This window comes from Cervus canadensis, chromosome 29, assembly GCF_019320065.1.
Source record: "Cervus canadensis isolate Bull #8, Minnesota chromosome 29, ASM1932006v1, whole genome shotgun sequence".
NCBI lineage: Eukaryota > Metazoa > Chordata > Mammalia > Artiodactyla > Cervidae > Cervus > Cervus canadensis.
In genome coordinates this window covers 34,199,856-34,220,723 of record NC_057414.1, presented here as the reverse complement: position 1 = coordinate 34,220,723, position 20,868 = coordinate 34,199,856, and the positions used below count along the sequence as shown (strand labels likewise).

The 20,868-nt window shown below is 41.6% G+C and overlaps 1 protein-coding gene and 1 long non-coding RNA gene across 6 annotated transcripts in view; one reads left to right on the top strand and one right to left on the bottom strand.

Moving 5' to 3' along the window:
• LOC122430491 overlaps window positions 1-3,282 on the bottom strand; it is a 66,879-nt gene extending 63,597 nt beyond the window's left edge. Inside the window, exons 1-2 of the long non-coding RNA XR_006266331.1 lie at window positions 3,155-3,282; window positions 1,394-1,559 (exon numbers count right to left, since the gene is read on the bottom strand). This is a non-coding gene — a long non-coding RNA (uncharacterized LOC122430491). The remainder of the gene's footprint in view (window positions 1-1,393; window positions 1,560-3,154) is intronic.
• Window positions 2,833-20,868, top strand: part of ZBTB44 (zinc finger and BTB domain containing 44) — a 57,744-nt gene continuing 39,708 nt past the window's right edge. The window contains exon 1 of one of the 5 annotated variants that reach the window (XM_043451032.1): window positions 2,833-3,393. The gene's annotated coding sequence lies outside the window, so the exon portion shown is untranslated. Of the gene's footprint in view, window positions 3,394-11,031; window positions 11,056-20,868 lie in introns of those variants that run through there. The other 4 variants (XM_043451034.1, XM_043451030.1, XM_043451035.1 and 1 more) reach the window with 4 other exon arrangements.

Here is a 20,868-nt window from a genome sequence, read left to right as displayed (position 1 = left end):
CTGCCTGCTATAACAGGAAGCCATTGCTGTGTGATACTAAGCATTGTAACTCTGGCTATGCAGAGTGAAGAGAGGGGGCAGTATATTTGGAAAACCAGGTAGTCAGTATTACAATTCTCTGGGCACAAGGTATTGGTTGTAATTAGATTAGGATGGTGGCCGTGGGAATGGCTTCCCTGATAGCTCAGTTGGTAAAGAATCCACCTGCAATGCAGGAGACCTGGGTTTGATCTCTGGGTTGGGAAGACCCCCTGGAGAAGGGAAAGGCTACCCACTCCAGTATTCTGGCCTGGAGGATTCCATGGACTGTATAGTCCATGGGGTTGCAAAGCGTCAGACACGACTGAGCAATTCACACAGGAAAGGACAAAATCAGCAGGACATGTTGATGGGTTGGAACTGAGATGTGGCAGAGCAGTGAAGCTGATGGGCTCAAGTGGACAGATGATGAACTGAGAACACTAGAAGAGATCCAAGTTTCAGGGTTGGGGAACAAAAAAGATTAATTTTGTTAATATAGTTAGAACATACTAATAAGGGAGCAAGGGTGCTGTGTGCAGTAATGAGTTCTCTACTGGAATTATCCAAGTCGGACCAGAGATCTCTGAGCTATGTGTTCAGTGTTCATACTCTGAAGTAAGTTGTGAACTAAATAACCAAGTTCCTATTCATCCCTAATGGTCGACCACAAGCTAGTGCCATTTCTGCCAGAATTTGGTCCCCCAAACAGTTCACGAATAAAATAAAACCCTCTTCTTCTGGAATTTGAATTCCTCAGAATCACCCACACCAGGTTAATAATTAAAGGTTCCTCATACTGTCTTCCTTTGTTTGTTTCACCTGTGTGCAGGATTCTGGTTTCATAAAATCCTCCCAGCAGTATTATTTAATCTAGTGTCAAAGAAAGGTGTGTATATTCCACCAACCCAAGGGCAAGTCTCTACTAGCCCAAGAAGGTGGGAGGCGCAGAAGCCACAGAAACTGACCCTGCCCAAAGCCAAAACAGAGGAGAGGACTCCTTCAAAGCTAACCTTTGTATTTTTTCTCACACCCTATCCAAGCATCTAGCACTGTGCCCTTAGGGCCCCACAGCTATTCGCTAGCCCCACTGATCCACTGATCCTCCAGTCCTAGGGTGGGGGTGAAAGAATGATAATTTTCAAACATAAAATCAAAAAATAGGAAAGTATAAAAGGGGAGAAGAAACAAGAGAGTAATATATATTTTGTGTCAGGGCTGCCTCCTCAGTCCCCAGGGAAGCAGTAAACATAAACACTTGCCTAGTGGTCCTTTTTTGACTGTCCTATTAAATGCCCTAGGAGAAGTCGAGGGGATTTGTTTGACAGCTTCATTCCCACCCGATTCTTCTCCAGGTACTAAGTCGCACACCTACCCTAACACAAGGCCCACCAGGACTTCAGGCTCCTGCCCTTCCTTCAGACTTGCTCTGTTGCTGCTGTTCCTCTAAGGGTAAGCATTTCGCCTTCTTTTCCTTCTCCTTCAAATCTCAGCACAAAACTTTCTGGGCCTCATTTGCATCTTCCTGACTTTCCTCATCTCTGAAACGGGAATAATAAACACGATAGTGGGAGTAACAGTAAAACTTGGCCTATTACAATTGCTGTGAGGATTAAACATTATATATACTTGAAAACCTGCTGGAACCCGAAAACACTATAAGTTAGATTTTGTTTTCTGGCCTTTATTTCTAAAGTATATTTAGGTAGTTGGAATGGGTGGGTACCAGAGTGCTATTCTCTCATGTAGATTAATGCCGTTGCCAAGCGTTTCAGAAGAAAACGCCACTCTGCTTCAAAAGGGACGTCAAGCCCACCTTGCACATAGCCTTTCGGTTGTCTTTCGGTGCAAGAGCTGGGGGCGTGGGAAAACGATGTATGCAGATGCGGGGCGCCTCATGAGTCGCAAGCCGCAGCCTCTCCGCCCCCGCGCAGCCCTCCGCTTGCCTGGGGCGCCCTTCCTCCGCCCCCCACCTGGGGACGGTAAGGCTTGGGGTCTCGAGAGCTCTAACCCTGAGCGCGATTCTGCAGGTGACCGAGAACTCTCGAGCCCCCGGCAGAACTGATCACTTCTGGGCGTCCCGAACACGCCCTCGTCGGAAACTCAGGTTAGCGGAGGTGGAACCCAAGGAGGCTCCAGGTGTGGAAGGAACAGGCCTACATGGGGAGCGGCTCTAGGTGCCCTCGTGTTGGGGGAACAAGGTGAATCTCGCCACCCATTTCAGAGCCGGACGTCCCGCCATGCGGCCGGGGGACTTTCTAGAACAACCCCCGGGGCCGAGGCCGCAGGGGGCCGGAACCCGGTCGGGCGCGGCAGCCGGCGGGGCTCGACGTCCTCACCTGTCTGGGGCCGCCTCTCCGCAGGCCTCAGTTTCCGTGTGTGAGAAATGGGCTGACTACGAGCTCACCCCCTCACCGAAAGAAAGCGGCTGGGGTGTTCCGGCTCAGCGCCGCTACAGAAACCACTCGAGAAAACAGAGTCTGTTTCGGTTTTAGTTCAAAGAAGGAAAAAAAAAAAAAGCAATAGCTGTGAACCTTGCCCAGAAATGCTTGTCAGGTTGAGCTAGAAGCCGGCTAAGCGAACGAGCACAGAAAGGACGAATTGGCCAGGGCGCAGGTGGCGGGTGAAGGTAACTCAGCACTTGTGAAGATGCACCGGCCGTATCAGAACCGGCCGCTGCCTCAGGAGACTGAGTCGCAGACGGTTGAAGTAACGGCTACCGGCAGCGGCCTTCTCTGCGCTTGCGCAGTACCCGCGTCTCCCCCGCCTCTCGCTCGCGCCCCGCCCACTTGCCCTCCCCTTCCCCAGCCCGGCCGCCCGCGCAGAGCATTGTGGGACACAAACAAAGTGCCCCCAAACAGGCTGGAGTGAGCCGAGCGGCAACGGCGGCGGCGCCGGCCCGCACGCGCGCGGCGGCGGCTCCCTCCCAACCTCCCCCTCCCTCCCCCTCACTCCCCTTCCCCTTCCCCACCCCGCCCCGCCGGGAAAACACGAGCCGTCGCCGCGCTGCCTAAACCGCCGCCTGCCCTCGGCCAACCGCCCCCAACGGCCGCCCGCGCGTGGCTCGCCAAGCCCCCTCGCTCCTCCCCCTCAGGCCCCCGGAGCGCTCCCCTCCCTCCGCCTCTCACTCTCGCACCTCGCAGGCTCGCCGCCGTTGGGAGCTGCCATGCCCCTGCCGCAGGCTGTCCACGGGCCTAGGCGCGGCGGCCCGAGATAGGGTCCCCTCCGCCTCCCGGGGGAGGAGAGAGGCAGCGGGCCGCGCGCTCCGCCCCCTCCCCCCGGGCCGCCGCCGCCGCCGCCACCTCGCCGCCTCAGCCTGGCGGGGAGGAGGAGGAGGAGCAGCAGGCCTCCGGCCCCCGGCACCGCCGTCCGCAGGTAACCGGGAAGGGAGGGCAAGGCCGGCCCCTCCTCGCCGCCCGCGCCCTCGGGCGGCCCCCCATCTGGGTGCTGGGCGGAAGGGAACGCCGGGTCTCGTCACCCCCATCCGCCCCGGGAGACACCCCGCAGGTTCCCCTCAAAGGCGTCTAATCTAAGCCTTCAGGGAGGAGATTGGCCCTGCGTCCCGCCGTCTGGGAGAAATTGCCCCGATCTCCCAGGGCGCCCCTCGACCGCGCGCGCGTGTGCTCAGCACCCTGACCCCGAGGAGGCGGGGTGCTAGCGTTTCACCTGGTCGAGCCGAAACACACAGTTCCCCCCTCCTCCCCCGCTTCTTTTTCTTTGGTATTGGAAAGAAAGGGGTGGCATTTATTTAAAAAACGAAAACCTTTTTTCTTCCCTACCTGGGGCACAGTCTGCATCTAGGCGTTTTCTGCTGGCCTAACCAGAAAAGGGTTACCTGCGAGTGAAATGATGAGTACGTTAGAAGGAAACTGCATGCTTGTTAGTGGTTTGCAGCTTAACCAAAATTTAGAATAAAGCCTAATAATGGTGTGCCTTATTGGAACTTATAGAAATGAAGGCCAAAGCTTACATGTTTTTCGGCAGGTAAGTGAATTATAGATTTTGGTTAAGAAGACATTCTAACTTCCACTTATTTTCTTACTGTTTTATTCGGATAGAGGCTAATACCAAAAGCAGACTTCACAATTTGAGAGCTACTAATAGTTTGGATAGGTAGATTTTTTTTGTCTAGAGGGTTTCAGTTGGAATTACTGCATTTAAAACAATGCTGTGTAAATCTTCATATATAATGTTACTCTCATTACTTCCCTTTGACTGCCAATGAATATTTAATTTTACCTGATGTAGTTTCCTAATCATAGAATGTGGCAGTAATGAAGGGAATGTTTTCTTATAGTCTTGTATTTTACAGTGTTTGCATTAATTAATTATGAGAACCTTTTCCATATCTGATCTGATTTGCAGAACAACCTAATGACTTAGATATTATTACTTGAGTTTTACAGGTGAGACAAACTTAAGTAATGTTAAGTAACTTGCTTTAGGCCACACTACTAGTGATAAAGGTGAGATTTATACCCAGATATGTTTCCAGTGTAGGTGTGTTTTCTACTGTACCTTCAGTACAGGTACACCATTTTTTTAACACTTATTTATGAAAAATAATCAGTCTCTTTGAAATTGAGGAAAAATTTCAATGACTATTTAGTACCTAGGTTCTGTGATTGACATTTCTGCCATGTTGTTCCCCCCTTTCTGTGTGTAATCACTTGAAAGTAAATTGCAAACACCGGGACACTCCAGTATTTCCTCCTGCGGTTATACTGACCCCAATATCATTATCGACACTTTTCTAAATTAGCAATCCATATGCAAATATCTGGGGTCTCTGGAAAATCCACCCCCACCCCACCCCCCAGCTGTATTCAGTTAAGATTCACACATTGCATTTGTTATTATGCCTTGGATCCTTTTTTTAAGAAGACCAGTACCCATCTTCTTTCATTCTGCCAATGAACCAAACCACTTGCTTTATAAGAATGCTCCCAGTTTTAGGATTTATTCATTTCCTAATGGTGTCATTTAATGTAATCCTCTGTCCTAATTTTCCTCTTACTGGAAGTTAGGTCTAAAGAAAAGCTAGATTAGTTTAAGGAAAACTTTTATTTGGCAAGAATATTTCATAGATGATGCTATGTACCTATGTACTTTTATGTTACATCATGCTACACTATTAAGGATAACTAAATGTGACCACTTGCTCAAAGTGGTAACTACCAGATTTACTATAAAGGTTTGGTTTGCCTGTTTGTGATTTGTATATGATCTTGGGGTAATATCTTGACCCCAAACATACAACCTGTTTCTGGGTACCTTTTGCTCTGTGATAGCATCCATCGATGACTCTTGCTTCAATCAGTTATTTTATTGGAGATTTTCTGTCAAGATTTCTTTCATTAACTAGAAGTGAACTGAACTTTCTCCTAAAAATGTTAACGTCCTCCTTTTAGTTACTAACATTCAGGGTAAAGAGTTGGGGAGTTAGTCACCCCCACTGCGTGCATTGCATAATGGTGGCAAATCAGAATTTTTTTTTCTCCTTTTTTGTGGGAATACTATGGACGGATGAGTTTTAATCTTTTTTTTAATATATATAACCATTACAGTTTTTTCTTTTTGATGCTCAAACTGTCCCAAATTTGGCCAGTAAAACCCTTTCAAATTGGTTCCTGTGTCTTTTTAATGCTCCTGCTCACCATTAGTCTTGGAATGCTCTCTGGTGCAGAATATCCCAGGCTTACCTTGTTACTTTCCTTGTTCCAGATCAGGAATGGGCTTTTCATCCAAGAAGTCCTGACTCTTGTTAGTGAGAAATGGTGTATGGAAACCAGGATCTGACTGGCATATTCCTTGCTGCTGGAGCGTCGCTGCGTCTAGGCCCTTTGAGAGGGGAGAACAAAAAATGGTGTTTTGCTTGTTTGTTTAAGCAAGTTCATAGCGATACATCCAATTCAAATTTAACATAGCAGGTTTTTCTTTTCTTTGATTCTGTATTTGTCTCTCGTCTTAAACGAAAATCTTAGTTCCTAATAAAATGAACATACTTGCAGTATCCTACTATATATACTTAAAATCATTTCAATATTTTACCAATATCACTACTAGGAGTAAACTTCTTAGTAAAGTTTTAAGATTTCTTTGCATTTATTTTTGTTGTTAGAACATATTGCATGAAGGCTGTGTAATCAGAGTATTTATATTTACTGTGTTCAGAAGTCACTTGAAGTACTTTCTCTGGTTATGCTGCCAATTTGTTATGGTTCATTGGTTCCATTTTTTATTTTATGGTTTTCTTTTTTTTTTTTTTTTTTTAATTTTCCAAAAGAAACAACTCTTTACTGAAGTACAGTTGATTTAAAACATGTTAGTTTCAGGTGTACAGCAAAGTGATTCACATATATATATTCTTTTTCAAATTCTTTTCCTTTATAGGTTATTACAAGATATTGGATATAGTGTCCTGTATCATACAGTAGGTCTTTGTTGCTTATTTTATATCTAGTAGTGTGTATCTGTTAATCCCAAACCCCTAATTTCCTCCCCGCTTTGGTAGCCATAAGTTTTGTTTGCTTTTTGTGAGTCTGTTTCTGTTTTGTAAATAAGTTCATCTCTATCACTTTTTTTAGATTCCACATATAAGTGATATATGATATTTGTCTTTCTCTGTCTTACTTCCCTTAGTATGATAATCTCTAGGTTCATGGCATTATTTCATTCATTTTTATGGTTGAGTAATATTCCATTGTGTGTGCACATACCACATCTTCTTTATCCATTTACCTGTCGATGGTCATTTAGGTTGCTTCCTTGTGTTGGCTGTTGTAAATAGTGCTATATTGAACACAGATACATGCCCAGGAGTGGGATTGCAGGATCATTTGGTAGCTCTGTTTTTAATTTTTTAAGGAACCTCCATACTGTTCTCTATAGTGGCTGCATTAGTTTACCTTCCCAGCAACAGTGTAGAAGGATTCCCTTTTTAAATTTTATTTTTGAATGTATAAATTATACGTGCTTAGTCGCTCCATCATGTCTGACTCTTTGTGACCCCTTGGACTATAGCCTGCCAGGGGGACTTGTCCATGGAGATTTTCCAGGCAAGAATACTGGTGTGGGTTGCCATGCCCTCCTCCAGGGGATCTTGCCAACCCAGGGATTGAACCCAGTTCCCACAATACAGGCAGATTCTTTTTTTCTCTTTTCTTTTTTTCTTTTCTTTTTTTTCCCATTTATTTTTATTAGTTGGAGGCTAATTACTTTACAATATTGTAGTGGTTTTTGTCATACATTGACATGAATCAGCCATGGACTTACATGTGTTCCCCATCCCGATCCCCCCTCCCACCTCCCTCTCCACCCAGTCCCTCTGGGTCTTGCCAGTGCACCAGGCCCGAGCACTTGTCTCATGCATCCAACCTGGGCTGATGATCTGTTTCACCCTAGATAATATACGTTTCGATGCTGTTCTCTCGAAACATCCCACCCTCGCCTTCTCCCACAGAGTCCAAAAGTCTGTTCTGTACATCTGTGTCTCTTTTTCTGTTTTGCATATAGGGTTATCGTTAACACCTTTCTAAATTCCATATATATGTGTTAGTATACTGTATTGGTCTTTATCTTTCTGGCTTACTTCACTCTGTATAATAGGCTCCAGTTTCATCCGTCTCATTAGAACTGATTCAAATGAATTATTTTTAACAGCTGAGTAATATTCCATGGTGTATATGTACCACAGCTTCCTTATCCGTTCGTCTGCTGATGGGCATCTAGGTTATTTCCATGTCCTGGCTATTATAAACAGTGCTGTGATGAACATTCAGGCAGATTCTTTACCATCTGAGCCACTAGGGAAGCCCAAGAATACTGGAGTGGGTAGCCTGTCCCTTCTCCAGAGGGTCTTTCCGACCCAGTTATTAAACAGAGCTCTCTTGCATTGCAGACAGATTCTTTGCCAGCTGAACTACCAGGGAAGGCCATATAAACCACATACAAGGTTCAGAAGTCAAATATTTTAAAAGTATTCTTAAAGCCTTACCCAAGTTTTAAAATGAAGTGTTATTTAACTCTGTCATACCTTTTAATATCTAATAGACTTATATTATCTTCACTGTAGGAGGATTAACAGTGGACAGAGTGTGTTACTTAACGTGAAGTGATATTGGAGTACATAATTTTGCAATTAGATTCCAGTTTCTCTGGCAAAGAGCACTAGACTAATCTGTAGAGGTGAGCAGAGAAGTAGATTTCAGGCTAATTTTTGCAAGCTTTACTTTGAAAATCACTTTATTGATGGGTCAGTTCTTTTTTCTTTTGGCCACATGGCCTGCGGGATCTTAGTTCCCCGACCAGGTATTGAACCTGGGCCCTGGCAGCAAAAGCCTGAAATCCTAACCACTAGGCCACCAGAGAATTCTGAAAATCATAATCTTCAAAGAGGCAGGCAGTTGATACAGTTTTATAAATCCATCTACTTATATGTCACACAACAGAACTGGCGTACATACGCTATCTGCAGATATAAAAGGTATTTGGATGTGTGATCAGTGAAGATAGCACTTTTTTTTGATTGGGCAAAATGTGATAGAATCTATAATTATGCCTTCAGATGAGGATTTAAGAGGGAGCAATCAGTGGCTGTCTGAAGTGAGAATACAATTACACAGTTTATCAGCTGCCTGTTACCCAGGAAAAGATGAGCCCACAGTGTGTTTCCCTCTGTACACCACCACTGCTTTTGTTAACAGAGCAAACATTTCTTTCCTCAAGGAATAGAGTGGGAAAATGAGCAATGCATATGCATTGGGCCCATTTGCCTTCATCCTGTCTTTAATCTTGGTAAAATATACTGCTGAAGATTATTAGGAAACATAAAGTGATGAAAAAGTGCCACAAACAGTAGCACAGGTATATATTCTTACATAGCAGCTAGAAACTGTTTTGGTAGACTGAGTGGGCTAATACAGTTATGAGAACTGCCAGCATTTGTTGAGCCTTTCAAAAAGGTATCACTATGCTAAATATTTTATACATCATCTCATTCAGATCCCACTTTAACCCTTTGTTGTTGCCACTTGTATCTTTGCAAATAAGTAAAGTGATATCCAGGTGTCAAACTAAAGTCTGTCTTCAGTGTTGTACTTAACACATTGCTGCATCTCACAATTAAATATGTGTCATAAAATTGGATATATTTTCATTTCAGCATGAATCAAAAGAAACACATGACTGACATTAGTCCTACAGCAACACTGAAGATTGCATCTGAAATTTTCCATAATGTTGGAGGTTTTAAACTTTGAGGAAATCTTTCTAGCCTTGTAAAGGATAGAATTCTCTTGTTACTGAAAACGCTGAAGCATCAGAGATTTTTGTAAAGGGATTTCCTTCATTAGTTAGAGGGCTCCAAATTAATTGGGCTTCTTCCAACTATAGTTTTTAATATATATATTGAATATGTGTCTCTGTGTGTGTGTGTATATGTGAAGTGAGTGAAGTCGCTCAGTCGTGTCCGATTCTTTGCGACCCCATGGACTGTAGCCTACAAATCTCCTCTGTCCATGGGATTTTCCAGGCAAGAGTACTGGAGTGGGTTGCCATTTACTTCTCCAGGGGATCTTCCTGACCCAGGGATCGAACCCGGGTCTCCTGCATTGCAGGCAGACACTTTACTCTCAAAGCCACCAGGGAAGCCCTAATATATATAAATACATATATGTCCCCGCCACCCCCACCGTGGTTTCCTGGCATTTTGTAGACTACAAATGAGCATATCTTTATATATGCTATAATGGGATGTCTTTACATTAAATGCAACCACCACATTCATGATTGAAACAGTTCTTCCTGTATCTTGACTGATTTCTTGAAATTTATCTCCTGTTAAACTGAAAGCCACTTTAGTTTTTTCTTTTGTTCTTTATATAAGAAATACTTCACTCCATAATGAGCTGGAAATCTCTGGATTTTTAGTCACGGCATCGAAAAATAGTGATTGTATATGTGCCTTTAAAAAGATAAAGATACATTAAATTTATATTACACTCCTGCTTGATGGGCACTTTCTTCACTAACATTATCATTAGTGCCAAAGGTGACTTTAGCCAGCACATTTTTACATAACTGATTCTGGGGTAAATCACTGACTTACATCATTGTGATCTTTCACATTGATAATTCTGTCTTGCTGCTGCTGCTAATTCGTGTCTGACTCTGTGAGACCCCATAGAGCCCACTAGGCTCCCTTGTCCCTGGGATTCTCCAGGCAAGGCTACTGGAGTGGGTTGCCGTTTCCTTCTCCCATGCATGAGTGCTAAGTCACTTCAGTCGTGTCTGATTCTGCGACCCTATGGACAGCAGCCCACCAGGCTCCTCTGTCCACGGGATTCTCTAGGCAAGAATACTGGAGTGGGTTGCCATTTCCTTCTCTGAATTCTGTCTTATAAGAGTGAAAATTGATGAATGAAACTTATTAATGCCTCAGTTTTCTAGGAGAACATGATTTCTGTCTCTATATTAAATATTCTTCCATTTTAGTAATTATAGCTTTTTTAAAAAACCCTTAAAATTACAAATGTTTGATACCCCAGTTTCAATGTTCTATACTGTTATCCTATAGGTATTAAATGGTATATGTAGGTTGGTTTTGTGTTTTGTTTTTTTTTTTTTAATGTTGACATGATTTGCTACTTACTTGGTTTTAACAGTTTTTGATGCATTCAGCTTACAGACAACTTAGGGTTACATCTAACCAAGAGTTTGAATATTTGGAATCAGGATTTTGTGGAACTACTACCCTCTGGCTTCTGAAACAATATAATTCTTTTTAAAAGTGATTTTCTCTTAATTCAGATCTTAACCTAAGTATCTGATTATCACCTACGGTTAGCAAGCAAGCCTGTTCAGAACTTTGTTGTTTTTTAGTTGCTGAGTCGTGTCCAGGCTCTTCTATCCATGGCGATTTTTCAGGCAAGAATACTGAAGTGGGTTGCCATTTCATTCTCCAGGGTATCCCTGGATCAGGGATTGAACCTGTGTCTCCTGCACTGGCAGGTGGATTCTTAACTACTGCGCCACCAGGTAAGCCCCTATTTGGAACTGTCCTCTATTAAATGTGGCATGTTTAGTTTTGGAGGCTGGATAATTTCATTAGGCTAATGAGTGGGAGGATTATTCCAACTATTTTGGGGAAGGGGCAGAGAGTTTCAGGAACTGGGCCACTGCCTACTTTTTAGGCTTTATAGTCAGCCTTGGAACTATCTTGGGGGCTTCCCAAGTAGCTCAAATGGTAAAGAAACTGACTGCATGTGCCAGAGACCTAGGTTCAATCCCTGGGTCAGGAAGATCCCCTGGAGAAGGACATGGCAACCCACTCCAGTATTCTTGCCTGGAGAATCCCATGGACAGAGGAGCCTGGCAGACTCTATAGTCTGTGGGGTCACAAATAGTTGGACCCAGGTGAGCAACTAACACACACAGACACACACACACTTGGAACTATCTTGGCGCCTGTGGATGTTTCATTTAGCGTGCTGCTTGTTATAGTGAGTTAGGCTCAGTGTCTAGTGGAAGTAGACTTGTGTGCCACCTTGGTCCTACTTGCTTTATGTCATGTCCTCGGGCTATGTCATTCTTTTAAAGGCTGTGCCCTGCCACCTTCCCTCCTGTTTCATATTTGGAGTGCTTCCTAGGCGGGAAGTGAACCACTTGAGGCTAAGTCACTCTGGTGTATACAACTGGCCTCAATTTGGGCTTTTTTCTCTCAAGTCAATTTGTCTTGCATTTGATTGGCATACCCTGTTGAAGAGAGGAATTGTTGTTAGACTGCCTGATTTGGGAACCGGTTCATTTGCTTTTCTAGAGCTAGGCTTGCCAGTTTGTTTGGAGGCCTCCATTTGGGAGTGGAAGTAGAATTTTAGACTACACCTCTTCTGATTTTCTGTGTTACCATAGCTTAGTTGGCTTAGTTGTTATTTGTGTTTTTGTGTTTGTCACCTTGGGATAAGCTACATATGGTCCTTTTTTCTGGGCTACACTTGCGTCTGATTATTTTTTTGTGGGGCAATATGTATGTTGTTTGTATGTGTGTTAGTACCTGCATTGGCCAGTTGAGACATCTTTGGTGAATGACAGGGCTTGGTTGTGATAATACCAACTTTCTTATTGCTTAGGTTTCGCCTGTGGTGGAGCGTTGGTTAGGATCTTCGCTTTTGAACTATCCTTGGTCATTCATTCAGCTTTATCGCCGATGGAGCATTGGTTGGGTGCTAGGGAACTGTGACACTGAGAGAACAATTTGAATTGCTGTTTGCTTGTTAATTGGTGACACCAGCCATGAATAATTAAGTGTAGATGATCAGAGTTTTTATTTCATCTTATAGTCCCCTGGGGTTATTTGCAAAACTAAGAAATCTTTAGCTATGCTTTGTAAATGAACGAAAATGTATCAATCAATACTCCCTGAGATCTGGAAGGCAAAGGCCCCTAATAGATTGACTATTTTGTCAAAGTGGGTCTTTTGCAGTTACTTTTATCTTGAGGGTATGTGTGTGTGTGTGAACGAGTGTCTTCGTACCTGAATCCAAATCTTTTTCTCATTTTGCTGTAAAAAGACTTGCAAATGTGAGTGGATGGTATGTATTACTGTATTTGTTTAAACTGACTTGTTTCACTTAGTGTAATATCCTCAAGGTTCATCCATATCATAGCATATATCAGAATTTTCTTCCTTTTTAAGGCTAAATAATATTCCATTTTTATATATACCACATCTTGTTTATCCATTTATCTGTTGATAGATATGGGCTATAGTGAATAATGCTCCTATGAACATTCATGTTACAAGTATATGTTCATGTCTCTGCTTTCAGTTCTTTGGAGTATATACCCAGAAGTATAATTGCTGGTCGCATCCCTTCATGGCAAATAGATGGGGAAACAGTGGCTGACTTTATTTTTGGGGGCTCCAAAATTACTGCAGATGGTGACTGCAGCCATGAAATTAAAAGACGCTTACTCCTTGGAAGGAAAGTTATGACCAACCTAGATAGCATATTAAAAAGCAGAGACATTACTTTGCCAACAAATGTCCAGCTAGTCAAGGCTATGGTTTTTCCAGTGGTCATGTACGGATGTGAGAGTTGGACTGTGAAGAAAGCTGAGCACTGAAGAATTGATGCTTTGGAACTGTGGTGTTGGAGAAGACTCTTGAGAGTCCCTTGGACTGCAAGGAGATCCAACCAGTCCACCATAAAGGAGATCAGTCCTGGGTGTTCACTGGAAGGACTGATGCTGAATCTGAAACTCCAATACTTTGGCCACCTGATGCGAAGAGCTGACTCATTTGAAAAGACTCTGATGCTGGGAAAGATTGAGGGCAGGAGGAGAAGGGGATGACAGAAGATGAGATGGTTGGGTGGCATCACCGACTCAATGGATATGGGTTTGAGTGGACTCCCGGAGTTGGTGATGCAGAGGGAGGCCTGGTGTGCTGCAGTTCATGGGGTCGCAAAGAGTCAGACAGGACTGAGAGACTGAACTGAACTGATGGTAATTCTGTGTTTAATTTCTTTGAGTAACAGCCATAGTGTTTTACATAGTATCTATGCTTACATTCCCACCAACAGTTCACAAGGGCTCTTTATCCACATCCTTGGCAACACTTATCTTCTGTTATTTTGTCTTTTATAGTAGTCATGTTAATAAATGTGAGATGGCAAAGTGTGTGGGGATAGGTCACTGATTTTCTAGACCGTCTTCTCTTTGTATACATTTAAAGGTATAAATTTTACTCTAAGCACTACTTTATCTGCATTCCACAAATGTTGATAATGTTGTATTTTCAATATCGCTCAGTTAGAAATACTTTCCAGGGATTTCCCTGTCAGATCTAGTGGTTAAGACTGTGCTTCCAAGGCAGGGGCCATGGGTTTGGTCCTTGGTTGGGAAACTAAGATCCCACATGCTCTGTGGCAAAAAAAAAAAAAAGACAAAACAAAGCTTTCTAATTTCCTTTGTTGATTCCTTCATTACTTTGGGTTATTTAGAAGTGTGTTATTTAAAATACCTGGAATTTTCTTGATAGTTCACTGATTGCTGATTTTTAAATTTGTGATTAGAGAACACACTCTGGGCAGATTCATTCTTTTAAAATTTGTTAAGATTTGTTTTATGGCCCAATTGGTGAACATACCTTGTTGCACTTGAAATATGTACCATTGATTTTGTGTCAGTGGTAATACTTCTTGTCATGAAGTATACTTTGTCTCATGTTAGGGATAGCCAACTCTTGCCTTCCAGTACTTACAGTTTGCATGGTATATCTTCTAACATACCTCTTTGATTTTTTATTTAAAGTAGATTTCTTATAAAGTGCATGTAGTTGGGCTTGCTTTTTCAATCCTATGATAGTGACAGTGAAAGTTGCTCAGGTGTGTCCGAGTCTTTGTGACCCCATTGGACTGTTCAGTCCATGGAATTCTCCAGGTCAGAATACTGGAGTGGGTAGCCTATTCCTTCTCCAGGGGATCTTCCCAACCCAGGAATTGAACCAGAGTCTTCTGCATTGCAGGCAGATTCTTTACCAACTGAACTGTCAGGGAAGCCTAGTCTCTCTTCCTTTTAGTTGAAATGTCTATTAGTCCATTAAAATTTAATGTAGTTACATTTTACAGTATTTCGAAAAGCAGACACGTATTTGTCTGCTACCACTCCTCTGGCAAAAGTACCACAACCCGGATGGCTTAAAGAGAAACTTGTCTCTGCTCTGGAGGTTAGAAGTCTGAAATCTTGGTGTTGGCAGGGTTGGTTCCTCTTAAAGGAAGGAACTTACGAGGGAAGGAGCTCTTCTTGGCCGCTCTCCTTGCTTTTGCTTGTGGCAGCATAATTTCAGTCTTAACATGGCCTGTCTTTGAATTTTACTTTATATAAGTACATCCTGATTACCTCAGTTTAGTTTGATTACTTTTGTAAAAAGCCTGTTTCCAAATAAGGTAATATACTCAGGTACTGGGGATTAGGATTTCAACATATCTTTTAGGGGATACACTTCATAAGACAGCAGTGAAAAAGTGTTTTGGGTAAAGTCACTATACTCGTGTACATATTTTAAAGCATACAGAGTAGGACACAGAAGTACTTGGTATGAACACTTAAAAACTCTTTAGGGAAACACAGCTCTTTAAATGCTAATTGACTATAAAAGTAACTTAAATTTGACTTGCTTATGTAAGGATCCAAGAGACTGAATAAGATATACCCTTTCTTCAGGCTTGCTTTTTAGTAAAAATGATTTGATGTTAACTGCTGGTATTCCTTAAGTACTGTGGTTGAATTCTTGTAAATGGCAACTTGTAAGTTGGGGAGAAGGGACTGAATCTGTGTTTGTTAGTCAGATCTTTCTTCAGATCCTGGTTTTATTCTTATAGGAATGTGGACAAGTTAATTTAACTTTCTATTTCCTCCTTTTAAATGGATCTTGAAAATTCTTTCCTGAGAATTGTGACCACGGTGAAATAAAGACACTTGGTGGGAGTTACTCAGTGTATATTAATGTATTTTCCCTGGATGTAAAAATTAATAATAAGCACAACTCTTGTTAACAGAGGAAATTCTAATAATTTAATGTTACTGGTTTTATTGATTTATTGTTTTAGCTCCAGGTAAATCTCATTCTTTTTCTCAAAGTGCTGAACTAGAAAGAACTTGTTCATGTAGTAAAATGATTAAAATTTTTACCTGATTTACTTGATTAAAAAGTGGCTAGTTATAAAAGTTAAAATGACCTTTTTTTATAACTCAGATACAGTAATTCATTTGGAATTCTTTGTAAAAAATCAAGACTTAAGGAAGACCTTTGAGGGTTAAACTGTTGTCAGATAAAAATCACATGCACTTTTGTTAGTGTTCATGCTCTCAAATATGAGTACTCCTATGAAAAAGTTGAGTACTCCATTAAAAAAAAAAGGTGTGATTCCTTTCATGGAAAAATACAGGTATTTGTTTTTGCTTAGACTGACAACAGTGACAACTTTTCTTAGAACAAAAATTAAAGTATGAGGCACTGTAGCATTTGTCCAAAACAGTTGATTCTAAAGGAAATGATAGTGAAAAACATTTTAACAATAACTTTCTGGAGAAGGAAGTTGGTGAGTTATAATTTTCACTACTTCACTCAGATTTCAGTGTAATTTGAGCATGAACTTTTTTCTCCCATCCTTACTTAAACCATGTATATTGACAAGTTTTATATAAAATATTTGTATTCTATATAAAATCATAATTTTATATTTTAAAATATTTGTATGTTAAACTCCTTAAAATATATATTTTAGGTATTTTGTCTGAAGCTTTATTTAAATAATTGTACTTTTATTAATAATATGAGTGAACATAAAAGAATATGCTTATTCCAAAAGTAAGCACCATAAATCACATTTATTCAGCTTTTTTAAAAATGCAGCCTCGTCTGTGTTAGGCAGTTATAGAATATACACAGGCTCAATGTTTTCCCGCAAGTAGCACATGGATCTATAGGAAAGCAAGATCTGTAGACACTAATTGACTACCTGTGATACATAAAATACTGATTAATAGAGCAGTGATCCTTTTGTGGCCATAAAGAAATGCCCAGTTGAGAACCACTGTACTATAATAAGCAATGTTTTGATAAGAGTGTAGCACATGTTAATGGTGTAGACAGAAATGATTAAGAAACTGCTGGTATGTTTACATGAAGACTGCACAAATAGTCATAGCAACTTTATATGTAATAGCCCCAAACTGGGAACAACTCAGAGTTTGTTCTCTGTTAGGTGATAACCAAGACTGTGGTAATTGCACACAGTGGAATAGTATTCAGCAGAAAACAAAAAGTAACAAAAATTCTGGAGCCTAACAGCATAGATGAATCTCAAAATAATTATATCCAGTGAAAGAAGCCAGATGAATAAGAAAATATTTACTACCTGATTCTGTATATATTAAATTCTAGAAAATGCAACTAATCTAAAATGAAAAGCAAATTAGTGGTGGAGGGGAGAGGCTGGTGGGAGAGATTATGAAGAGGCACAAAGAAAATTACAGGAGTCATGGAAGTGTTCCTTATCGTGATATCCTGATGATGCCTGTGTGAAAACTGACCTGATTGTGTTGCAGGAAGGGGGACCCCTTCCAGGGCCCAAATGGTAGCATCAGGATGTCAATTGCTGTTTACTAGCCTTATGAACTTAGATAAGTCATTTATTCTCTGAGCTTCAGTTTCCTCACCAATATAATGAATGGTGGGATAATAGTTCACCTTAGAATACCTAAACAGACATTTCTCCGAAGAAGACTTAACACAGCTAATAAACACATGAAAAGATGCTTAACATCACTCATTATTAGAGAAATGCAAATCAAAGCTACTATGGTATCACCTTAAACCAGTCAGACTGGCCATCATCGAAAAGTCTACGACAGTAAATGCAGGAAAGTATGGGAATCCTCTTGTGCTGTTGATGGGAATGTAAATTGATACAACCACTATGAAAAACAGTATGGAGATTCCTTAAACTAGGAATATGACCCAACGGTCGCACTTCTGAGCATATACAGTGAGGAAATCATAATCGAAAAAGACACACGTACCTCGCTGTCCATTGCAGCACTATTTACTATAGCTAGGATATGGAAACAACCTAGAAGTCCATCAGCAGATGAATGGATAAAAAAGTGGTGGTAAGTATGTACAATGGAATATTCAGTTCAGTTGTGTCCAACTCTTTGTGACCCCATGAATCGGAGCACACCAGGCCTCCCTGTCCCTCACCAACTCCTGAAGATTACTCAAACTCATGTCCATCAAGTCAATGATTCCATCCAGCCATCTCATCTTCTGTCGTCCCCTTCTCTTTCTGCCCCCAATCCCTCCCAGCGTCAGGGTCTTTTCCAGTGAGTCAACTCTTCACATGAGGTGGCCAAAGTTGTAGTTTCAGCTTCAGCATCAGTCTTTCCCGTGAACACCCAGGACTGATCTCCTTTGTGGTAGACTGGTTGGATCTCCTTGCAGTCCAAGGGACTCTCAAGAGTCTTCTCCAACACCACAGTTCCAAAGCATCAATTCTTCAGTGCTCAGCTTTCTTCACAGTCCAACTCTCACATCCGTACATGACCACTGGAAAAACCATAGCCTTGACTAGCTGGACATTTGTTGGCAAAGTAATGTCTCTGCTTTTTAATATGCTATCTAGGTTGGTCATAACTTTCCTTCCAAGGAGTAAGCGTCTTTTAATTTCGTGGCTGCAGTCACCATCTGCAGTGATTTTGGAGCCCCCAAAAATAAAGTCAGCTACAGTTTCCGCTGTTTCCCCATCTATTTCCCATGAAGGGATGGGACCAGATGCCATGATCTTAGTTTTCTGAATGTTGAGCTTTAAGCCAACTTTTCCACTCTCCTCTTTCACTTTCATCAAGAGGCTTTTTAGTTCCTCTTCACTTTCTGCCATAAGGGTGGTGTCATCTGCATAACTGAGGTTATTTATATTTCTCCCAGCAATCTTGATTTCCAACAACACAAGAGAAGACTCTACACATGGACATCACCAGATGGTCAACACCAAAATCAGATTGATTATATTCTTTGCAGGCAAAGATGGAGAAGCTCTATACAGTCAGCAAAAATAAGACCGGGAGCTGACTGTGGCTCAGATCATGAACTCCTTATTTCCAAATTCAGACTTAAATTGAAGAAAGTAGGGAAAACCACTAGATCTTTCAGGTATGACCTAAATCAAATCCCTTATGATTATACAGTGGAAGTGAGAAATAGATTTAAGGGACTAGATCTGATAGAGTGCCTGATGAACTATGGACGGAGGTTCGTGACATTGTACAGGAGACAGGGATCAAGACCATCCCCATGGAAGAGAAATGCAAAAAAGCAAAATGGCTGTCTGAGGAGGCCTTACAAATAGCTGTGAAAAGAAGAGAAGCTAAAAGCAAAGGAGAAAAGGAAAGATATTCCTATTTGAATGCAGAGTTCCAAAGAATAGCCAGGAGAGATAAGAAAGCCTTCCTCAGCGATCAATGCAAAGAAATACAGGAAAACAACAGAATGGCAAAGACTAGAGATCTCTTCAAGACAATTAGAGATACCAAGGGAACATTTCATGCAAAGATGGGTTCGATAAAGAACAGAAATGGTATGGACCTAACAGAAGCAGAAGATACTAAGAAGAGGTGGCAAGAATACACAGAAGAACTGTACAAAAAAGATCTTCATGACCCAGATAATCAGGATGGTGTGATCACTCACCTAGAGCCAGAAATCCTGGAATGTGAAGTCAAGTGGGCCTTAGAAAGCATCACTATGAACAAAGCTAGTGGATGTGATGGAATTCCAGTTGAGCTGTTTCAAATCTTGAAAGATGATGCTGTGAAAGTGCTGCACTCAATATGCCAGCAAATTTGGAAAACTCTGCAGTGGCCACAGGACTGGAAAAGGTCAGTTTTCATTCCAGTCCCTAAGAAAGGCAATGCCAAAGAATGCTCAAACTGCCACACAGTTCCACTCATCTCACACGCCAGTAAAGTAATGCTCAAAATTCTCCAAGCCAGGCTTCAGCAATAAGTGAACCGTGAACTTCCAGATGTTCAAGCTGGTTTTAGGAAAGGCAGAGGAACCAGAGATCACATTGCCAACATCAACTGGATCATCGAAAAAGCAAGCGAGTTCAAGAAAAACATCTATTTCTGCTTTATTGACTATGCCAAAGCCTTTGACTATGTGGATCACAATAAACTGTGGAAAATTCTGAGAGAGATGGGAATACCAGACCACCTGACCTGCCTCTTGAGAAACCTATATGCAGGTCAGGAAGCAACAGTTAGAACTGGACATGGAACAACAGGCTGGTTCCAAATAGGTAAAGGAGTACGTCGAGGCTGTTTATTGTCACCCTGCTTATTTAACTCATATGCAGAGTACATCATGAGAAACTCTGGGCTGGAAGAAGCACAAGCTAGAATCAAATTTGCTGGGAGAAAGATAAATAACCTCAGATATACAATGGAATATTACTCAGCCATAAAAAGGATTGCATTTGAGTCAGTTCTTATGAGTTGGATGAACCTAGAACCTATTATACAGAGTGAAGTAAGTCAGAAAAAGAAAAACATCATATTAATATATATATGGAATCTTAAAAGATGGTACTGATGAACCTATTTGCAGGGCAGCAGTGGAGATGCCAACATAGAAAACAGACTTGTAGACACAGTGGTGGAAGGAGAGGGTATGGCGATTTGAAAGAATAGCACTGAAACATATACATTACCATATGTAAAATAGATAGCTAGTGAGAATTTGCCGTATGATGAAGGATCTCACACCTGGTGCTCTATGACAGCCTAGGGGGTGGGAGGAAAGTGGGAGGTTCAGGAGGGAGAGGACATGTGTATACCTGTGACTGATTCATGTTGGCACATGGCTGAAACCAACACGTTATTGTAAAGCAGTTATCCTCCAAAAAATAAACTAATAAAAAATAGTCTGCCTTATCTCAAGTGTTTTATATATTGAAATCAATTGATATCGAATGATATAAATGCAAATGCTGAGAATTCAGTGCTGTTAAGAGTTGTACTGGGTGATAGCTAAAGCATGAGGTAATTGCTGGACTAAAATGATTGGATTTTAGACAGTTTGAACAGTGGTGAGGGATTAACTCAACATTGGTGAGACTAAAGGCAGGGAGAACAATCAGGATGTTAAGTAGCCCAGGGCAGTGGCCAAAAAAGAAAGGATTGATTTGATATAGATCTTAGTGACCAAGTCTGTGTTTGGAGGAAAAGTGAAGAACAGAAGTTGTATTAGTTTCTTCTGGCTCTTGTAATAAATTATCACAGCCTGGA